A 17931-nucleotide genomic window follows, 5' to 3' on the forward strand; every position below is an offset into this window, starting at 1 on the left:
CAGTCGCTCAGTTGTGTCCAACTCTTTGGGACCACATGAACTGCAGCACACCAGGCCTCCCTGTCCATCACCAACTCCCGGAGTCCACCCAAACCCATGTCCATTGAGTCAGTGATGCCATCCAATCATCTCATCCTCTTGTCGTACCCTTCTCCTCCTGCCCTCAATCTTTCCCAGCATCAGGGTCTTTTCCAATGAGTCAGCTCTTCACATCAGGTGACCAAAGTATTGGAGTTTCAGCTCCAGCATCAGTCTTTCCAATGAACACCCAGGACTGATCTCCTTTAGGATGGACTGGTTGGATCTCCTTGCAGTCCAAGGGACTCTCAAGAGTCTTCTCCAACACCACAGTTCAAAAACATCAATTCTTCAGTGCTCAGCTTTCTTTATAGTCCAACTCTCACATCCATACATGACTACTGGAAAAACCACAGCCTTGACTAGACGGATCTTTGTTGGCAAAGTAATGTGTCTGCTTTTTAATATGCTGTCTAGGTTGGTCAAAACTTTCCTTCCAAGGAGTAAGTGTCTTTTAATTTCATGGCTGCAATCACCATCTGCAGTGATTTTGGAGCCCAGGAAAATAAAGTCAGCCACTGTTTCCACTGTTTCCCCATCTATTTGCCATGAAGTGATGGGACTGGATGCCATGATCTTAGGTTTCTGAATGTTGAGCTTTAAGCCAACTTCTTCACTCTCCTCTTTCACTTTCATTAAGAGGCTCTTTAGTTCTTCTTCACTTTCTGCCATAAGGGTGGTGTCATCTGCATATCTGAGGTTATTGATATTTCTCCTGGCAATCTTGATTCCATTTTGTGTTTCCTCCAGCCCAGCGTTTCTCATGATGTACTCTGCATATAAGTTAAATAAGTAGGGTGACAATATACAGCTTTGACATATTCCTTTTCCTATTTGGAACCAGTCTGTTGTTCCATGTCCAGTTTTAACTGTTGCTTCTTGACCTGCATACAGATTTCTCAAGAGGAAAGTCAGGTGGTCTGGTATTCCCATCTCTTTAAGAATTTTCCACAGTTTAGTGTGATCCACACAGTCAAAAACTTGCTAATATTCCTCTGGTTGAATTATTTGTTCAAGTCAATGTTGCTAAAAGAGAGAGAGATCTTTTTAACACTTGAATATAATCTTTAAGGAAAGTCTCATGTATCAAACATAATATTTCATCTCCTCTCTGGGGAAAGATAACAAATCTACATGCCCCATTTCTTGACAGTATGAATTTTTCTACATTGATTTTTCTGGTCCTCTTCTTGAATGTTTGTTAGCCAAACACTAATACTACTGACATGATTGCTATATTCCATAGTGTATCTGAAGATAAAGACTTCTAAGAAAATACTTTTAAATTTCCTTGCTAAGTTTATCCATACATTTTTAACCTATCACTCAGTAACCCCAGTGATGAAGCAAACATTGCTCACTAACTGCTATTACTGCTTCATTATGTAGCTTCAGAAAAATTGGTTCTGACTTCAGCATTTAGAGCCTCATATGAATAAGGCAATAGCCAAGACATACTTGGAAAATGGTCACTTTTGAAAACAAAATGATAAATGGTCTTATTGTCACTTTGAACTGGTAGACTAGAATAACACTTCTTTGAGTATTCACTCTAGTACTAAGTAGTCTTCTTACTGATCTTGGTTTAGATGTTGTCCAAATACATGTCCTTTGCCTATTCTCTTTATCAATTTTTTAAAATCAAACAGACAGCTGGAATATTTAGGCGTTCCTTACAAATAATTTCTCCTATTTTTACTGGTTTTTACTGGGTTTCTTTTTTTTTGGAATTATTTCCAGTTATTTCCCACTGGTCTTCCTATATACGTTGGTCAAAATGCAAGGCATATTCTGAGTATCCAGTAAGGCAAGGCAGTAAGAAATCATCCCTGGCATAAACATTTTAAAATTTATTTTTAATTAGGGGATAATTGCTTTACAATGTTGTGTTGGCTTCTGCTGTATGGCAACGTAAATCAGCTGTAAGCGTTCATATAGCTCTCCTTCTTGAACCTCCCTCCCACCCTCCCCTCATCCTACCCCTTTAGGTTGTCATAGAGCACTGAGCTGAGTGCACTGTGTTATATATGCAGCAACCACCCATTAGCTATCTATTTCACACATGGTACTTATTAATATATGTTTCAATGCTACTCTCAATTTGTCCTACACAGCCATAAAGTTTTTAAAAATTATAATATTGTGGTTGAAGCATTCTAAAATTAATGACTATAGTTCTTTTGCTACATTTTACAGATCTGAACTGGAATTACCCTTTTGTAATGATGTCATCACAATTTTATTGGGGGGATAAGGAGAGAAATGAATTGTCTCATGTGAATGTAATTTTGCAGAAGATATGTTTCTGTGAAGGAAGAGGGGAAAGTATCTGTAGCATACCTACTTTGTCCAGGCACTACTAATCAGTATTCATTGGTTTTTTTTACTCTGCATATCAACACACACAGTTGTTATTGCAAGTACATAATCCCTTATAATGAAGTAATTCAGGCTAAATATGTCTCAAAGTTTAGAATTATTCAAGTTTTAGAATCTGAGGTATCTACTAGCAATCAATAATATTAATTTTACCTCAGTGAAATGTATAAATTACTGCACAGAGTGAAATAAGGAAGGACCATAAATAACCTCTTGTCAGTTCTGGTTAGATTTGCTGAAAATGGGCTCAGGTCAGGCCTGGTTTTGCTGCCAGAAAAAAAAAAATTATTTTCAATGATGTTTGGATTCCAGAATTATGAATAAGGGCTCCCTGTATATGGGCTTCCCAGGTGGCACTAGTGGTAAAGAACCCTCCTGTCAATGGAGGAGATCTAAGAGACTTGGGTTCAATCCCCAGGTCAGGAAGATCTCCTGGAGAAGGGCATGGCAATCCACTCCAGTATTCTTGCCTGGAGAAACCTATGGTCAGAGGAGCCTGGCGCGCTACAGAAAATCTCTTTTGTATAGTTCTTCTGTGTATTATTGCCACCTCTTCTTAATATCTTCTGCTTCTGTTAGGTCCATACCATTTCTGTACTTTGTTGTTCCCATCTTTGCATGAAATATTCCTTTGGTATCTCTAATTTTCTTGAAGAGATCCCTAGTCTTTCCCAATCTATTGTTTTCCTCTATTTCTTTGCATTGATCACTGAGGAAGGCTTTCTTATCTCTCCTTGCTATTCTTTGGAACTCTGCATTCAGATGGATATATCTTTCCTTTTCTCCTTTGCCTTTCACTTCTCTTCTTTTCTCAGATACTAGTAAGGCCTCCCCAGACAACCATTTTGCTTTTTTGCATTTCTTCTTCTTGGGGATGGTTTTCATCATCACCTCCTATACAATGTTATGAACCTCAGTCCATAGTTCTTCATGCATTTGTCTTTCAGATATAATTCCTTGAATCTATTTGTAACTTCTACTGTAAAGTCATAAAGGATTTGATTTAGGTCGTACCTGAATGGTCTAGTGGTTTTCCCCACTTACTTCAATTTAAGTCTGAATTTTTCAATAAGGAGTTCATGATCTGAGCCACAGTCAGCTCCCAATCTTGTTTTTGCTGACTGTATAGAGCATCTCCATCTTTGGCTGAAAAGAATATAATCAATCTGATTTCAGTATTGACCATCTAGTAATGTCCATGTGTAGAATCTTCTCCTGTATTGTTGGAAGAGGGTGTTTGCTATGACCAGTGTGTTCTCTTGACAAAACTCTGTTATCCTTTTCCCTGCTTCATTTTGTACTCCAAGGCCAAACTTGCCTGTTACTCCAGGTATCTCTTGACTTCCTACTTTTGCATTCCAGTCCCCTACAATGAAAAGGACATCTTTTTTGGTGTTAGGTCTAGAAGGTCTTATAGGTCTTCATATAACCGTTCAACTTCAGCTTCTTCGGCATTAGTGGTTGGGGTATAGACTTGGATTACTGTGATATTGAATGGTTTGCCTTGGAAACAAACAGAGATCATTATTTTGCTTTTTAAGATTGCACCCAGGTACTGCATTCTGGACTCTTTTGTTGACTGTGAGGGGTACTCCATTTCTTCTAAAGGATTCTTGCCCACAGTAGTAGATATAATGGTCATCTGAATTAAATTCGCCCATTCCAGTCCATTTTAATTCAGATTCTTAAAGTGTTGATGTTCACTCTTGCCATCTCCTCTTTGACCACTTCCAATTTATTTATTCATGGACCTAACATTCCAGGTTCCTATGCAATATTGTTCTTATAGCACTGCAGTTTACTTCCATCAACAGTCACACCCACAACTGGGCATTGTGTTCACTTTGGCTCAGCCTTTTCATTTTTTCTGGAGCTATTTCTCCACTCTTCTCCAGTAGCATGTTGGGCACCTACCAACCTGGGGAGTTCATCTTTCAGTGTCATATCTTTTTGCCTTTTCATACTGTTCATGGGGTTTTCAAGGCAAGAATATGAAGCGGTTTGTCATTCCCTTCTCCAGTGGACCACGTTTTTTCAGAACTCTCCACTATTACCCGTTCCATCTTGGGTGGTCCTATACCACATTGCTCATAATTTCATTGAGTAAGACAAGGCTGTGACCCAAGTGATCAGTTTGGCTAGCTTTATGTAATTGTGGTTTCCATTGTGTCTGCTCTCTGATGGATAAGGATAAGAGGTTTGTGGAAGCTTCCTGATGGGTGGGACTGGCTCTGGGGTAATCTGGGTCTTTCTCTGATGGCCGGGGCCATGTTCAGTAAAGTCAGGGATATAGAATTTAAACATAGACCTGTCTTTTTTTTTTAATTTTATTTTATTTTTAAACTTTACAATATTGTATTAGTTTTGTCCAACATCGAAATGAATCCGCCACAGGTATTCCTGTGCTCCCCATCCTGAACCCTCCTCCCTCCTCCCTCCCCATACCCTCCCTCTGGGCCGTCCCAGTGCACCAGCCCCAAGCATCCAGCATCGTGCATCGAACCTGGACTGGCGACTCGTCTCATACATTATATTACACATGTTTCAATGCCATTCTCCCAAATCTCCCCACCCTCTCCCTCTCCCACAGAGTCCACAAGACTGATCTATACATCAGTGTCTCTTTTGCTGTCTCGTACACAGGGTTATTGTTACCATCTTTCTAAATTCCATATATATGCGTTAGTATACTGTATTGGTGTTTTTCTTTCTGGCTTACTTCACTCTGTATAATAGGTTCCAGTTTCATCCACCTCATTAGAACTGATTCAAATGTATTCTTTTTAATGGCTGAGTAATACTCCATTGTGTATATGTACCACTGCTTTCTTATCCATTCATCTGCTGATGGACATCTAGGTTGCTTCCATGTCCTGGCTATTATAAATAGTGCTGCGATGAACATTGGGGTACACGTGTCTCTTTCCCTTCTGGTTTCCTCAGTGTGTATGCCCAGCAGTGGGATTGCTGGGTCATAAGGCAGTTCTATTTCCAGTTTTTAAAGGAATCTCCACACTGTTCTCCATAGTGGCTGTACTAGTTTGCATTCCCACCAACAGTGTAAGAGGGGTCCCTTTTCTCCACACCCTCTCCAGCATTTATTGCTTGTAGACGTTTGGATCGCAGCCATTCTGACTGGTGTGAAATGGTACCTCATAGTGGTTTTGATTTGCATTTCTCTGATAATGAGTGATGTTGAGCATCTTTTCATGTATTTGTTAGCCATCTGTATGTCTTCTTTGGAGAAACGTCTATTTAGTTCTTTGGCCCATTTTTTGATTGGGTCATTTATTTGTCTGGAGTTGAGCTGTAGGAGTTGTTTGTCTATTTTTGAGATTAGTTGTTTGTGAGTTGCTTCATTTGTTATTATTTTCTCCCATTCTGAAGGCTGCCTTTTCACCTTGCTAATAGTTTCCTTTGTTGTGCAGAAGCTTTTAAGTTTAATTAGGTTCCATTTGTTTATTTTTGCTTTTATTTCCAATATTCTGGGAGGTGGGTCATAGAGGATCCTGCTGTGATGTATGTCAGAGAGTGTTTTGCCTATGTTCTCCTCTAGGAGTTTTATAGTTTCTGGTCTTACATTGAGATCTTTAATCCATTTTGAGTTTATTTTTGTGTATGGTGTTAGAAAGTGTTCTAGTTTCATTCTTTTACAGGTGGTTGACCAGTTTTCCCAGCACCACTTGTTAAAGAGATTGTCTTTAATCCATTGTATATTCTTGCCTCCTTTGTCAAAGATAAGGTGTCCATATGTGCGTGGATTTATCTCTGGGCTTTCTATTTTGTTCCATTGATCAATATTTCTGTCTTTGTGCCAGTACCATACTGTCTTGATAACTGTGGCTTTGTAATAGAGCCTGAAGTCAGGTAGGTTGATTCCTCCAGTTCCATTCTTCTTTTTCAAGATAGCTTTGGCTATTCGAGGTTTTGAATCAGTGCAAAATTGGATTCTCCAAGGGGCACAAAAAATAAAGCTTTCAAAGATTATCCATCACTGAATCAGTATTTTAAATATGTGTGAACAGTTTTCCATTGTGATCACCAATCACAACACCATGGGGAAAGTTATTTTTTCCAAGTTTTAGTAGTTAATTTGTATTCAATAAAAGGAAAGCTTATGTGTGCTCCTTACTCATCTAATTTCAAATTAACTCATGGGCTATCAAGAGGTTGTTCTGACGCTGAAAGTTTGAGGTTAGATTAGATTTGAAGGGCCCATGAAGCTATTATTTTCATGGCAATACATGTGGGCTGTTTAATTAATTATGGTCTATGTTCACATCTATTCCCAAGCTACAAAAAAGGCCTCACTTTTTCAAGCCTACAAGAGTATGTAGGCTAAGAACAGGTATTAACTGGATATCACTGGTGTGTTGACAGTGCAGATTTGCCTGGGCAAGAAAAGCTGGCAGTGTACTGCAAATACTCTAGGATGCTACTCAGCCAGAACTTTGACAAGGGTTTTTAGAAAAACATGATGTTATCCTGAATACCAGATGCTGCATGCTAAAACTTTTGGACCAAGTAATCCTTTACTGGAAGGCCAAATGTTGTCCCCAAGTGTTGCAATCAGCCAGAATTTACTACACTTACCACTCTACCTTAGGTGAACTTCCATGATTACACCACAAGCAAAGAAACAGAGTAATTCTAGTGGAATGTGTTAAGCTGGAAATTAAGTGACACGATTATTACAAGTGAAAGCTTAGGTACAATTCATAAGTTCTAAGACATGGGTTCTAAAAATCATTGTCATTGCTGTTGTTTTTGGTTATGGGAAGCCATATTACAAGATAACCCTTTATAACAAAATTTTACACTATGGTCAAGTTAATTAGAGATTGGCAAGCAAATTTTTATTGCATCCACAATTTTGATATTAGTATTTTAATGACTGTAAAAACAAACTTTAATTAATTATATTTAAATCTTTACTAATAAATTTTAGAAACACAAGTAATAAAGCAATTAGAAATGCAACATTGTGATCGACATTCAGAAAGGTAGAGTTACTATGAAAAGATGTCAAATGTATCAGGCCTATTTTCTTTCTTTTCTAATGTAGAAAGTTACAATTGGCAATGCTGCAAAGGTAATTTAAAACTGAATTGAAGAGAACTGGCAGATAAAAAAATTAAGCAGTCAGTAATATAGATTTACTTTTGATCTCTTTTTGAGCTATTTGTAATATACACAGTATGGTGGACTAAAATTATAACACGTTGGTATACTTAAGCTTGCAAAATTCCACAATGAGTTTGAAATGAAAATAAACAATCCTCTCCTTATATTGGTGATTCAAGCTTCTAAAATGATATCATTCCTGAGATCCAATGGGTTTTTTTTTAATGTGCTGGAAAAATTTCTTTAGTCACAAATCATTGGAGGCCTTCTCTCATGAACAATGCAATTGTATTCATACTACTCAGCATAGTTTACCCTTGACTCCTTTTCTAAAATCTGGAATAATCTATATTTCTACTATTGTTAAACAATCCCTGATATTCTCCAAAAAGGTGTTCAGTATCTTTAACACTATGTTTTCATGGCCATTTATGGATACTTACATAAATACCTGTAGTCTGTTTAGAACATTTTCTCACTAAGCAACAATAATTTCATTTATAATATCACAAAATGCATTCACAGGGAAACTGTTTCATTGACTTTAGATATGGATGTCCTTCAAACTGCTCATGTTTATAGCTGAGATGGAAAATATATAATTATATTGTCTATTATGACAGTTATTCAGGTATAGGAATCGAAATATTCCCAGAAAAGAAATCAAAATACACAAAAAGAAATTGGAAAATGACAACTGTCTTTTTGTTTGTTTCTGGCTAAAGATAAAAATAAAGAGAACTGAATAAAATAAAAACAGATTAACTATACTGGCATTTCATTTCCTTTCAATTTAATCATGACATAAAACAACTGGCTAGCCCCGAAAAGGGAATCTCAACATACAGTAAAATATGATCAAAGTAGATTGAGATAAAGATTTGTTGCTTCTCTTTATTGAGTCATATCCTAACTACAAGACCAAATTAGAGAGGTAAGAAATGACATGTAGAAAGGAGGAAGAGTTGGCCCTCTTTTTAATACCATTCCAGTGGTTTGTGACACATTTATACCTATTCTTCCAAAGTATATAAATTCATAAAATGGCTTTGTCCTCTATGTTTGACTCATTATTTATCGAGCATTATTTATTTGAGGCAATTTGAAAGCCTCAAATATCAAAGATCCAAGGGCCAGGTTGTAAAACAGATAAACATTATACATTAGCAATAGTTATGAACTAACAAGCAGAATACTTGCATTAATATATTAGTCAAGGTTCTCCATAGAAACAGAACCAATAAAGTAAACTTCCACATTTATTATAGGAATTGGCTGAAGCCTGGCATGCTGCAGTCCACAGGGTCACAGTCAGGCACGACTGAGGAACTGAAGAACAACAAAAACAACATGTATTTTGGAGGCTGAGGAATCCCAGCATCTGCTGGCTGCAGCTGGAGACCCAGGGAAGCCAGTGTTGTGATTCAGCCTGAGCTTAAAGACCTGGGAACTAGGAGCTCCTCCATTTGAGAGCAGTAGAAGACGGACTTCCCAGCTCAAGGAAAGAGAGAAAGAAGTTTGCTCCTCCTCTGTCTTTTTGCTCTACTGGAGTCCTCAGTTGGCTGGAAGATGCCCACCCAGATTGGTGAGGGTAGATCTTCTTTACCCATTCTACAGATTCAAACACTAATATCATATGGAAACACCCTCAAACGACACCTAGAAATAATGTTTTACCAGCTGCATGCACACCTCTTAGCCCAGTCAAGTAGACACAAAAAATTAATCATTAATATTGTAAGAAAAAAAATCTGGTTAGAAACCTCTCCATTAGAAGACTTGTTAACTATTATAGAGAAGATAGAGGAATTTCAGTTCACTATTTTTTGGAGTATTTAAATCTTGGCAAGTTTAACATGGAGCCAGTATCCAGTCCTTTGGTTTTGCAGGGTGAGAACCTGATTACTTGAGTTACTCTGGTTTGACAAGAGGAGGGGATCCAGCGCTGGAAAACCTATTTATACTATTCAAACAATCTCACTCCAAAGAGAAGACAGAGACAAGAAGGTCAATTTGTTATTTTTCCAAAGGAAAATTACAGAGAGAGAATAGCTCTAATTGACCAATTATACATTAGACTGTCATTTCCTTAGTCAGTGATTCTCTATACTCCTAAATGAACTTATTCAATGTCTCTATCATCACTAACTTACTTAAGGCTAGACAACACATTTTACTTCTTTATCAAGGGCTGAAACCACTCAATATGCCAGCAAATTTGGAAAACTCAGCAGTGGCCACAGGACTGGAAAAGGTCAGTTTTCATTCCAATCCCAAAGAAAGGCAATGCCAAAGAATGCTCAAACTACCGCACAGTTGCACTCATCTCACATGCTAGTAAAGTCATGCTCAATGTTGGAAATACTACTCTTTTATTTTCATAAGCAAAATATGAAGCTAATAATTAAAACATCATGGAAATGGGTCCTAAAAAAAAAAAAATTCTCCAAGCCAGGCTTCAGCAATACGTGAACCATGAACTTCCAGTTGTTCAAGCTGGTTTTAGAAAAGGCAGAGGAACCAGAGATCAAATTGCCAACATCCACTGGATCATGGAAAAAGCAAGAGAGTTCCAGAAAAACATCTATTTCTGTTTTATTGACTATGCCAAAGCCTTTGACTGTGTGGATCACAATAAACTGTGGAAAATTCGGAAAGAGATGGGAATACCAGACCACCTGACCAGCCTCTTGAGAAATTTGTATGTAGGTCAGGAAGCAACATTTAGAACTGGACATGGAACAACAGACTGGTTCCAAATAGGAAAGGAGTACGTCAAGGCTGTCTATTGTCACCCGGCTTATTTAACTTCTATGCAGAGTACATCATGAGAAACGCTGGACTGGAAGAAACACAAGCTGGAATCAAGACTCCGGGAGAAATATCAATAACCTCAGATATGCAGATGACACCACGCTTATGACAGAAAGTAAAGAGGAACTAAAAAACCTCTTGATGAAAGTGAAAGTGGATAGTGAAAAAGTTGGCTTAAAGCTCAACATTCAGAAAACGAAGATCATGGCATCCGGTCCCATCACTTCATGGGAAATAGATGGGGAAACAGTGGAAACAGTGTCAGACTATTTTTCTGGGCTTCAAAATCACTGCAGATGGTGACTGCAGCCATGAAATTAAAAGATGCTTACTCCTTGGAAGGAAAGTTAGGACCAACCTAGATAGCATATTCAAAAGCAGAGACATTACTTTGCCAACAAAGGTTCATCTAGTCAAGGCTATGGTTTTTCCTGTGGTCATGTATGGATGTGAGAGTTGGACTGTGAAGAAGGCTGAGCGCCGAAGAATTGATGCTTTTGAACTGTGGTGTTGGAGAAGACTCTTGAGAGTCCCTTGGACTGCAAGGAGATCCAACCAGTCCATTCTGAAGGAGATCAACCCTGGGATTTCTTTGGAAGGAATGATGCTGAAGCTGAAACTCCAGTACTTTGGCCACCTCATGCGAAGGGTTGATTCATTGGAAAAGACTCTGATGTTGGGAAGGATTGGAGACAAGAGGAGAAGGGGATGACAGAGGATGAGATGGCTGGATGGCATCACTGACTCGATGGACATGAATCTGAGTGAACTCTGGGAGTTGGTGATGGACAGGGAGGCCTAGCGTGCTGCGATTCATGGGGTCGCAAAGAGTCGGACACAACTGAGTGACTGATCTGATCTGATCTGATCTGAAACCCTTGGAAATGACTCAAACATCTTTGTTCACTGGATTCACCAAATCCATATTACTCTTTCCTACCTGGTTAACTCCATTGCCTGGGGCATATGCTTGTTCAGTAAGAAGTCTGACACAATACAGTCTATGCTTAACTTAAATGATTTCTGCTCTGCTGCTAAGTCACATCAGTCGTGTCTGACTGTGCGACCCCACAGACGGCAGCCTACCAGGCTTCGCCGTCGCTGGGATTCTCCAGGCAAGAACACTGGAGTGGGTTGCCATTTCCTTCTCCAGTGCATAAAAGTGAAAAGTGAAAGTACCTTGGGCGTTTTCCTGCAATTTAATTCAAATAAATACATCTGCTGCAACTCCATTATGCACAGCAAAAGAATATAATCTGGTGTGTCATTCCTAAATGTGGTAAGTGGAAAGAGCAATGAGTTTTTAAATGAGCCTTTCTAGGCTGTCTCTACTCCTCAGTGTCTGTCAGACCTTGCACAGTTTACTCACTCTCTACATCTTTTTTTCAGCTATACATTGGATAGTTATATGTTACAGATTTTTAAAAAATGTGCATTCACCACATTTATAGATATGTTGCAACTAAAGGTAAATTACCTTATTAAAATATAATGGGAAACCAGCGCAATTCCTGGAACTCATTAGGTGATTAATAAAGTTTAATTAACTCATTCTTCTTATCCTCAATTTTTTCAATTAAATTTTTTTTAATTGGAGGATAATTGCTTGAGAAAATCATAATTCAAAAAAACACATGTACACCAACGTTCACTGCAGCACTACACTATTTACAATAGCCAGGACATGCAAGCAACCTAGACATCCATCAACAGATGAGTGAATAAAGAAGTTGTGGTACCTACATACACATGTGTTTTAAGGATAAGGTCATATGATAAAACTGTATTCAAATGCTTTTTAAAATATAAATTGTGTCAATGAAAGATACTGTAAGAAAAGACACAGGCAGAGCTTGATCTGAACACTCATCTAAGAGACTCTGAGCATCTGCCAGAGGCAATTTTTTTCTGGATTCCTGAGCCCTTCCTCAGAATGGTCATAGGAAATGGAGATCTGCTACTCACATATCATGCAGCCAGCTGTGCTCATCAGTGGGAAGGCACCTCATCAAACGTGAAACTAGGGAATTAGAGGCTTCCTCCTAATAGTAAAATAGGAAAGTGGAAAAATGAGAAAATGATTTTCAATTTCTTTAATGGTAAATTATGAGCACTGTATTAGTTTGCTAGGGCAGTCAAAACAAAATACCACATCCAGGGTGGCATAAGCAACAGGAATGTGCTGTCATAGTTCTGGAGGCTGGAAGCCCAAGAGGAAGGTGACGGCGGGTGCGGTTTCTCCTGCGGCCTCTGCCCTTGGCTTGCAGACAGCCCCCTCTCACCATTTCCTCACACAGCCTTTTCTCTGGGTATGTGCTTCCCTGATGTCTCCTTCTCTTTTTATAAGGACACCTGTCACACTGAATTAGATCAATATGGTCTCATGATCTCATTTAAACTTTAACTCTTTAAATATCCTACTTCCAAATGTAGTCACTTTGGGAATCAGAGCTTTAACACACAGATTTTGTGGAGACAAAATTCAGTTTATAACAAGGATCCATACAAATAAAGTGGTGATGGAAATAAAGTAAAATAACATCTGAAAGACATTTCTGAGATAGAATCAAGAGCATCATTTGATCAGCTGAATGTAGGAAGTGGGAAGAATAAGAAAAGAGTTAAAAAGGCTTCACAAGGCATTTGGTCCATGTCAGGTGTTTTGCTAATATGCTGAAGTTACAAGGATGAACACAAAAGACACAATCCTGCCCTCAAAAACCATGCTAATTTTGAAGTGGCAAAATGAAATCCTACATTCTAATACTACCTTAGCTACTCTGCTTCATACATAAGCCTCAAAATATATAAATTTAAAGATTTATTTTTGAGAGAATATAGGCATTGGGATTTGGTAGACCCTGTTTTAATTTATGAAAGTATAATTCACCAGCTTTGTAATCCTGAAGAAGCTAATCTATCTGAACCTCAGTTTCTTCATGTGCAACATGTGAATAATAGTATATACATTACACGGCTGATATAAGAATAAAAGGAAAGGATGTATGTAGGATGTGTAGTACATGGCCAGGTCTACAATAGACATTCTAGAAATATTTTAATTAAAAAATTCAGATAACTTTCAATAATAAAAATAATGTTTGTTTGTTTTCCGTGTGGGAGAAATAAGGAAGATAGACAAGGAGTAGGGGTGTGACATATGAGGACAGAAGCTGAGGTGAATGAGAAATCAAAGAAGCTCTGCTTCTTCACAATTATGATTAGGATCAGTCCTTTCCTTCTCCTCAAATTTATTGCAGCCCAGAGACCCCAACCGTATTTTAGTACAGTGGTTTCCAGTATCTTTTTTGGTATGAAGATTCCTACTTAAAATCAAAAAAGGATCCAAATAGTCTGGCAATTATTGTATGTTTAGTAATTACTTTTTAAGAAATACATAATAATACAAATGTACTTTAAATTCAATAAAATTTTAAAATAAATTTGTATTTTATCATATTGAAAAATACTCATAAAGATATCACTGTAATTTATGTATTTAACATACAGATATGTATGTGTGGACATGAGCCTCTTTGAAATAAGTTTAAAGGATTCCAAACATCTGTGGCCCATACATTTATATCTACTGCCTATTCATAGATCACAAACAGCAAAATCAGCAGATATCTACAACTAACCTAGTAAACTTGATCAAGTAATTCATTTAACCTCTTAGAAACTCCATTGAAATATCACTGATATTACCTGCTGTACCTCTATCATTAAGCAATTGTGAAGTACAAATGAGAAGCATTTAAAAGTTCACAAGGAAATGTCTGCTTCTCTTTCGTTACCACACTGGAAGTAACAGAAGCTATGGAAAGAGAAACTGCCATGAAAATGTGACACTATACTAGCAGTAGTGGTAGCAGTGCTATTTAATAGTAGGTGCAATCTTCCAGGGAGATTACCAAGTTATTTTTCTATACTCTAGTTTCTTTAGGACCTACACTCTGCACAGCATATGTGATATCTCCAAAATTCATGTATTCTTCAGCTACTAAATGGAAAAAAAATTCTTAAATTAGTGAAAAACTTCTATCATACTACATGATATTTTTTATTAGGGGAAATCACACAATAATATTGGCTAAATGAAGTTTTATATAGACTTTCTCACCTTCTTGCTTCCCTGGTGGCTCAGATGGTAAAGCGTTTGCCTGCAATGCGGGAGCCCCGGGTTCAATCCCTGGGTCGGAAAGATCCTCTGGAGAAGGAAATGGCAACCCACTCCAGCACTCTTGTCTGGAAAATCCCATGGACAGAGGAGTCTGATAGGCTACAGTCCATGGGGTCGCAAAGAGTCAGACACGACTGAGCAACTTCACTTCACTCTCACCTTCTTATAGAAAAATAAAATCCACAAGTGTTTTCTAGAGGAAGATCATCTGATAATGTGGAGTTACTGCTAATACTGCCCCTTTGGTAGCATCAGGAAAACAACCCAATATTTGATGGTGGCAAAGGATGGAAAGGAATAGGTATGAGACATAAATTTAGAGGATTACTTAGAATGAACCAGTGAATCTATCTGGAATGGGAATTCCACTTGCATTTATACATAAGTTAATGACCAGTAAGTAATTCATGTCCTCTCAAGAAGTTGAAGAATATAGAAATAGAGAGCCAAGAGATTTAAAGTCGGATGAGAAGCTATAGAAAAATAAACAAGTCTTGTCACTTATTTTCTATTATAAATTTTACCCTAAGCAAAAAAATTCTATCTTGGATAAATGTATTCTCCAAGGACAAAAATCAATGCTCAGTAAGGCACAGCCTTGCAAAGCTTTCCAATAATGAAGACTATTTATTCAAAAGTTAATAGCTTTTCAAATTAAAGGATCTAAAGCAGCTACAGAAGCTATTTGAAACTGTCCACAGGAAGCGCCAGAAGATTAAAAGACTATAAACTATTAGACACCTTATAACAGAAGAGCAAGTGGAAGAGACAGCCTGACTGATCCCAAAGAGAGATAAGAAGACCAGGGACACACTCCCAGCAGGACAGGAGAGTTGGGGGTGGGAGGGAGGCAATGATAAGACTGCAGGGGGAGAGGAAACCAGAGAGACTCCATAAATGCAAACATCTTTCTCAATACCTTCACTTGTTCAATCCAAAGCCCAAGCTGACACATCCAAGTGAATTTCATATCTGATTTGCCTGCTTTCTAGCTTGATATTATATTTCGCTTACAACATCTTATCAAAATTATCTTTTCAATCAATCTAGAGAGCTTTGTTTTCTAAAGATTTACTCAGTATTTTCCTCAGAGACACATTTCCAGACGACCTGTTTCTCATTAGCTGGAATAAATGGGAGTGTGTTTACAGCACAGCACCAGACTTAAAAGAGTTCTTTCCTGGGGAAGCTGGTCAGGGATCAGCAGCTCTGTCACCTAAAGGAGCTAATTTCAGTGTTCCGCTATAACATAAAACAGAGTATTGGTTCATTAACATAGTCTTCAAAAAGCAAACTGCAAAACTCTTCATGATATACAGTTTTGCTTTGAACACAATTTTAAGCAGTTCTAACATACAAAAATCTATTTATGCCAAACAGACATAATATGTAGTGACGATAAAATATTTAACCTGTGTTCAGCAAACAGTGATGGCCCACTGAGGGCAACATGGAAACTATGAAGATAAGTTAAGACATTCTTAAATTGTTTACACTGTGGTAACTAATCCAACTTTCTGTATAAATAAAATCTTCAGAAATCAATCTTTGATACCATGGGCATGCTGAGAAAAAAATGTCAGTTTAGTCAATTATAAATAATAGGGATTTTTCAGTGGAAGTCAACAATATTATCAGAAGATGTAATTAAGAATATTTACAAATATATTGATGTAAGAGAATATTTGCACATATTTTTATCATTGTAAACTATTTCTCAAATGTCTTAGCCAGCAAAACCAATAATCATAAGCAAGACAAAACCCACTTACATGAAGTCACTCTATTATCTGACATATCTTCTTGTCATGGAGCTAATTTCACTGCCACGGTGGTCCAGGCTTACTAAGACCATTAGTACAGTGAGAATGAGAAACTCAGACCAAAGATAATGTAGATAATTTACACATAACTAATTGCAAGTGTGGTATCTGATTAAAGAGCCAGTAGAATACTATTCAGAACTGAATACATATATTTTGCTCTCTTTGGGTTTACACATAACTATTAATATAATATTCCTATAATAGCAGTAGTAAGAATAAAATGTTAGAAATAAGCATGCAACTCACTCCTTTAAATAAAAAAACATATACAGAATGTATATGTTTTTTTAAAGAATGTAGTTTTATTACTATGTTTAATATTAAGCAAAAATTTAGCCTCAGATGTTTTCAGCAATATTCTAGGATGCTTCTCCTTCAGTTATTAAAAAGTGATATTAAATTACTACCAGAAGAGAATATTCAGTTTAAAGACATTATTTATTTCTCAAACAGCTCATTAATTACTTGACTATAGGCCAGTAGCCATATGACTTTCACATATATAGTCACATGACATTTAATTTTGTTATTCTTACTACTACAATATAAATTAAACTTCAAAAAATTTTTTCATAAAATTATTTTGTAAAGAAATTTACATTAACACTATATTTTTCTTGGTAAGGTAAAGTAAGTCCAAGTTCAATTTTATAAAATACCATCTCATCCTCTGTCGTCCCCTTCTCCTCCTGCCCCCAATCCCTCCCAGCATCAGAGTCTTTTCCAATGAGTCAACTCTTTGCATGAGGTGGCCAAAGTACTGGAGTTTCAGCTTTAGCATCAGTCCTTCCAAAGAACACCCAGGACTGATCTCCTTTAGAATGGACTGGTTGGATCTCCTTGCAGTCCAGCGACTCTCAAGAGTCTTCTCCAACACTACAGTTCAAAAGCATCAATTCTTCGGCACTCAGCTTTCTTCACAGTCCAACTCTCACATCCATACATGACCACTGGAAAAACCATAGCCTTGACTAGATGGACAATGGAATATTACTCAGCTATTAAAAAGAATTCATTTGAATCAGTTCTAATGAGGTGGATGAAACTGGAGCCTATCCTACAGAGTGAAGTAAGCAGAAAGAAAAACATGAATACAGTATATTAATGCATATATATGGAATTTAGAAAGATGGTAACCATGACCCTATACGCGAGACAGCAAAAGAGACACAGATGTAAAGAAAAGACTTTTGGACTCTATGGGAGAAGGCAAGGGTGGGATGATTTAAGAGAATAGCACTGAAACGTGTATATTATCATATGTGAAATAGACTGCCAGTCCAGGTTTGATGCATGAGACAGGGTGCTCAGGGCTGGTGCACTGGGATGACCCTGAGGGATGGGATGGGGAGGGAGGTAGGTGAGGGGTTCAGGATGGGGACACATGTACACCCATGGCTGATTCATGTCAATGTATGGCAAAAACCACTACAATACTGTAAAGTAATTAGCCTCCAATTAAAATTTAAAAATTAAAAATTAAAAAAAAGGGTTTTTTTCCAAGCAGAATAATTTAGTTTTATTTTT

The 17931-nt window shown here is 37.5% G+C and overlaps 1 protein-coding gene across 2 annotated transcripts in view; it reads right to left on the bottom strand.

Moving 5' to 3' along the window:
* NEIL3 (nei like DNA glycosylase 3) overlaps positions 1 to 17931 on the bottom strand; it is a 527805-nt gene that overhangs the window by 457348 nt on the left and 52526 nt on the right. The window contains exon 4 of one of the 2 annotated variants that reach the window (XM_070364102.1): positions 12361 to 12437. The exons of the other annotated variant lie outside the window; for it this stretch is intronic. The gene's annotated coding sequence lies outside the window, so the exon portion shown is untranslated. The remainder of the gene's footprint in view (positions 1 to 12360; positions 12438 to 17931) is intronic. 2 annotated transcript variants of the gene reach the window in all.

This window comes from Bos mutus, chromosome 27 (assembly GCF_027580195.1).
Source record: "Bos mutus isolate GX-2022 chromosome 27, NWIPB_WYAK_1.1, whole genome shotgun sequence".
NCBI classification, from domain to species: Eukaryota; Metazoa; Chordata; class Mammalia; order Artiodactyla; family Bovidae; genus Bos; species Bos mutus.